The sequence below is a fragment of the Patiria miniata genome, unplaced genomic scaffold (genome assembly GCF_015706575.1).
Source record: "Patiria miniata isolate m_02_andy unplaced genomic scaffold, ASM1570657v1 HiC_scaffold_19, whole genome shotgun sequence".
Classification (NCBI taxonomy): domain Eukaryota; kingdom Metazoa; phylum Echinodermata; class Asteroidea; order Valvatida; family Asterinidae; genus Patiria; species Patiria miniata.
This window is the reverse complement of record NW_024037057.1, coordinates 3,194,300-3,200,227: the sequence shown is the minus strand read 5'-3', so window position 1 is coordinate 3,200,227 and position 5,928 is coordinate 3,194,300.

Below are 5,928 nucleotides of genomic sequence, written 5' to 3'. Positions count from 1 at the left end.
TCTGGAGACGTATGGAGCATGGATCAATATTCAAACACCCAAATTTTTCGCAGATATCGGTAAAAAATCATCCAATTATTAGAAGGAAATACATGTAAATAAACAATAATTTTGACTGTTTTAAACCCAATTTCCGGCCGACTTTTGTTTTTTAAAGGCCCGTCTGTTCCCAAATCGCATTGAAATGTGTTCAGGGTTACCTTAGGCATCTTTCCAGCAAGTTTCAAGGAATTTCATTTTTGGCCAAAATTGGAAAAATACAAGGGGTTAGCCTTACATTTGTAACCAGATTTGGCCAAAAAATTACTTATCTCCAAAGAACGCAGAAATTGCTCTGGAGACGTATGGAGCATGGATCAATATTCAAACACCCAAATATTGGCAGATATCGGTAAAAAATCATCCCAGTATTGGAAGGAAATACATGTAAATAAACAATGATTTTGACTGTTTTTGCCCCAATTTCCGGCCGAATTTTCTTTTTCAAAAGTCCGTCTGTTCCCAAATCGAATTGGAATGCGTTCAGGGTTACCTTAGGCATCTTTCCAGCAAGTTTCAAAAAATTTCATTTTTTGGCCAAAATTGAAAAAATACAAGGGGTTAGCCTTACATTTTTAACCAAATTTGGCCAAAAAATGACTTATCTCCATACAACGCAGAAATTGCTCTGGAGACGTGTGGAGCATGGATCAATATTCAAACACCCAAATTTTGGCAGATATCGGTAAAAAATCATCCAATTATTGAAAGGAAATACATGTAAATAAACAATGATTTTGACTGTTTTTACCCCAATTTCCGGCCTAATTTTCTTTTTGAAAGGCACATCTGTTCCCGAACCGAATTGGAATGTGTTCAGGATTACCTGAGGCATCTTTCCAGCAAGTTTCAAGGAATTGCATTTTTTGGCATCAATTGAAAAAATACAAGCGGTTAGCCTTACATTTTTAACCAAAATTGGCCAAAAAATGACTTTTCTCCAAACAACACAGAATTTCCTCAAGAGACGTGTGGAGCATGGATTAATAGTCAAACACCCACATTTTGGCAGATATCGGTAAAAAAATCATCAAATTTTTGGAAGGAAATACATGTAAATAAACAATAATTTTGACTGTTTTTACCCCAGCCATTTCCCGCCAATTTTTCTTTTTCGAATTTACATCTAATCCCAAATCGAATTGGAATATGTTGAAGATTACCTCAAGCATCTTTCCAGTAAGTTTCAAGGAATTTCATTTTTTTGCAAAATTTGAAATAAATACAAGGGGTTAGCCTTACATTTTTAACCAAATTGGGCCAAAAATGGATTTTTCTCAAAACACCGCCGAAATTCATCAAGAGACGTATGGAGCATGGATCATTAGTAAAACACCCACATTTTTGCAGGTTTGGGTAAAAATCATGAAATTTTTGGAAGGAAATACAAGTAAATAAACTATAATTTTGACTGTTTTTACCCCAATTTCCCGCCGAATTTTCTTTTTCAAATTCACATCTGGTCCCAAATCGAATTGGAATGTGTTTGAGGTTACCTTAAGCATCTTTCCAGCAAGTTTCAAGAAATTTAATTTTTTGGCCAAAATTGCAAGGGTTAGGCCCCCCAAAAAAGTCTCCGGTTTCTGGTATGCACGCGCGTCGCCGTAGCCATGCGCGTCGGCAAAATAATATTTTTTTTTTTTCAATGAAAGATGATGTCTCAAAACCGCCAAACTCACTGGAATCCTGCTGCTGCACAATTTTAACGTGTTTTAAGATTGGGTTATGGCCGAGAATTATGCTTTATGTGGCCTCTCTGGACTCCCATATATTTGCACTCAGGTAAAAAAAAAAAAAGCCGCGTCGCCGCACCACTTTTTGGGCAAGCTCCATACCAAAAAACCGGAGACTTTGTTTTTTTGGCCTTAGCCTTACATTTTAACCAAATTTGGCCAAAAATTGACTTTTCTCCAAACAACGCAGAAATTCCTCAGGAGACGTGTGGAGCGCTGATCAACAGTCAAACACCCAAATTTTGGCAGATATCGGTAAAAATCATCCAGTTTTTGGAAGGAAATTCCTGTTAATAAAAAATAATTTCAGTGAATTGCAGCGTGCACATACCGCATTTTTATTCGGAACCAGACTACAGACTGCAACACCCAAATTCAATTCCTATTATATAGTTGTTCACACTTTAAAATTAGTGATCATCACATTTTAAGCGAGGGGTTTAAATTGAAAAGTACTTGAAGTTTGAATAAACAGTTTGTGGTTTACAACATTCACGTCTTTCTTGCATTTTGTTTAGTTTTTCCACAAATGTCATGTTGGTGTGTTAAGCGACTAACGAGGAACCGTCCACAAGGACATGTACTTGTTACAAAGACACCATGAATACATTGGACTTATTTATGCATAGAAAAACATGCATTACTATAATGTATATACAAAATGTCTAAATTTCAGCAAATATTTAAATTAATATACAAGAACTGAAACATTATTTTTACAGGTAAAAAAAAATGGTTTCGTAGTATTATACATCACAATATGTAAATATTATTCTCAGACAACACACAAAACCACACAGTGAGAGTTGATTTGACTATTCTGGCATAGATTTTTTGAGCCGCTAATTTATTTCTCCTCGGTCAATGTTTGATGTAGGGGTCTCAAAAAGCTACGCCGAACTGGCCTTTCATTCACGGCGTGCACGTAGTGCGTCTGTGCGCGCGCGTGGACTTATCACATTTGTAACAATATTTATATCTTCCTTGGAAGTTACATCAACTTCTGCCTATGAACAGCGTCTTTGGCTTCATGCCAGCAATGGATGGCCAGCTGCAATTTGGGCAATCGGTATGTTTACTAACCCCACACCATAGCAACCATCCGCTAATGAACAGAGAGTTTGAAACTCAGCCGGCCGTGTGTTCTGCTCAACCTTATACCTAAATGTTGTCATTTAATTTCACACTTTATAATTAATCACTGTGTACATATCTATCAAATATTATACTAGTGACTTTTTCTAACGTATACATGTTTGTACATAATTGTAATGAATGACATCATTGAAATAAATGTTACTACTACTAAATGTTACTACTACTACTACTACTGTTTGTGGAGAATAATGTATTTTACCTTTCAGTGATAAAATGAAGTACATCGAGTCTTACTTTATTCTTTGATTCACACTGTATAACAGTGATATATACAATTTGCGAGTTCACAACAGGGGTCATCCATTTATAATAAAAAAAAAATCTACAACATGCATCGAAAGTGAGGTTTGTGTTTTTTTGCACAGAGTATAGAAAGGTGTACGTACGTGCACACAAAACTCTATTATTGGAGGTAATATATTTGATGGATTTGTGTTGATCCAGATATCAACTCTTCTTTTCTTGTTCTTTTCTTCTTCTTCTTCTTCTTTTGCACATCATACGTACATTTTAATTAGCTATGCATGACGCTTTGCGTTTCCTTCGTAACATTTTTTTTTTGGGAGGGGGATAGGTTACATTTTTTCTTTGTTTATATTGACAAAGTCCCAGTGTACATTGTTGATGTGTTTTCTCATGTTAAAAAGCAAGCACTGTTGTTGCTCACGGTATTCTGGTAAAGAGAGAACCAACCAAACTATTCACTCATTATAGACTAACCGTGAACTCTGATACGCTATTGATCCGATATTGTGGCATTCAATTCATTAGGCCATTTAGTCGTGTTCCCTAACGTGGCGCACTTCGAAGCTTACCCAACTTTCCTCGTGTAGTGTTGCCAAACCTCTTTGTTGATAAACCTCAAATTCATGCAGTGAAATACTGGTACTTTTACCTTTTTTGATGTTTGCTATTTAACCTCTGTGAACAATTTCGGTTTCATAAAATTTAATCCGAAATTCAAAAACGGTCGCGTCCGGAAATTGGGCACAAATTGGAGGAGTGTTCCCTAACGTGGCGCACTTGAATAAATCTCGGAAAATTCCAAATTAACATTTAAGAATTTCTGTAAACTAGATAAATTCTGATAACTCATCATTATCTTTACTTACAAACCCAGCCAGATGTTTGTCAGAAAATTATTTTCTTGTTTTTCGGGGCATTTTCGAAGGGTTCACTTTGCACTTGAAAAAAAAATCGGAAAATCACGCCAACATAATTTTTTCTTTTAACTTTGTAACGGGTAAATAAACTCGCGATTTATGAACGGGAGTGTTAAGAACTTGATGAAATTTCACTTTCTGCGAAATTTCAGTTAAAACTTTTGCTCTAGCTAGGCGCTACAGGCGAAAAATCAAAGTGCGCCACGTTAGGGGCCGCGCCACGTTAGGGTACATCAACAATACTCCTTTATTTATCGTATACCAACTTCATTCGGTTTGACAAAGACATGGTTTTGAAGGCTCTGTGTGTTCCTGGTTCTAGTCCATGCATTGCCAGAAGGCATGCTGATTGAGTTCGCCCCAAAACTGCAAATGTGACCCGCTGGCAACACAACCATCCCTGAATTCCACGGCATCACATCTTTCCAGAAGCGCCAGAAGTAGGCCCCTACCACAGCACACATAAAACGCACATGCCATGCACATCGGTGCCACAATGCGCGCACATTAATTGTGCGCATGTTCAAATTGATTGCATCATGGATAGCATTCGGCAGCCATCTTTGTGATGTGTTTTGTAAGTATCCCCATTAACAAAAGTACACACCTGGCTACTATATATCTAGTTCCATGTGTTGCCGCAGAGATCGAGAACTTGATGGCATTGTTGTTTACTTCCTGGAGGGCATTGCCAGTCATCATGACCCAAGGAGAGATCCACAAGACCTGGAACGTACGGTAAACAATGACTCTCCAGTTCCAGAAACTGCTAATTTGTGCCATCTCAGACCACGTCCTTGAAATCTGGATGCAAGCGCCCTCCCTAAGACAATCTGTTATGCTTGTAGGAGATTTCAACTTCCGTGCATCACCAAGACTGGCTAGGCAGCAGAACAGACAGTGCAGGCTAGGCCGCAGCACACAGTCGACCGTCTTAAGCTTGGTTAATAAGTCAGATTCGATTTCGATTGTAGCTGGCCCAACACGAAGACAGGAACATGGAGACAGAAATTCTACCTGCCACGGCCACAAAGACTTTGCACACCTTGGTAATAGAATCATAACCCCATGCTATAGTACAGGTGGGTGTTCCAGTCTTCCAGGAAAGCTATTATGGAAGGAATGTTTGGTGCTACGAACGAGCCAACTTCCAGAATATGTGAGGGCATCTTTCTTCAAGGTCTGGATCGAATATTCAAGGACAAATTTGACCATGATGAGGTTTGCACCAAAGTTACAAAAGCCCTCTGTGAGGCCACGGACATGCACATTCCCTCCAAACAATTACTTAAAAGACCAGTGACAAAGATTGGTTCAATGAAGCCTCGCCTCCATCGTCAGTTAAAGATGTTAGAAATACTGAGGGAGAACTTTACACAGGGAAGACAGACGAAGGCCTACAATCAGGCAGAGAGTAACTGCAAAAGATATTACAACGTCGTATTAAGGAAAGATCTAACTTGCTATGACAGCAGAAGCAAGAAGTGGTTGAGTATACGTTACCTTAGATCTCTTTCTGAAAGAGGTCAATCTGATATTCCTGTCATCCAACACAACAAACTTGAACACTCAACAGCTAGGCTGGACACGGCTAATATTTTCTGCCATGCGTCCGCAGAAAAGTGTCACCTATCAAATGCTCATGACCAAGCTCCAGGTGTCAGGCAGTCTTCTACTGCAACTACCAAGCTTGAGAAAGTGATCGTCAAGCCCAAGGACCTCCGGAGGATAATGCAGAAACTCAAGAAAGACAAAGCATCCGGTCCTGACCAGATTCCAACCAGCCTGGTCTTGAGGGAATGCAGCGCCAAACTTGCTCCTCTGTGCGGTCTCTT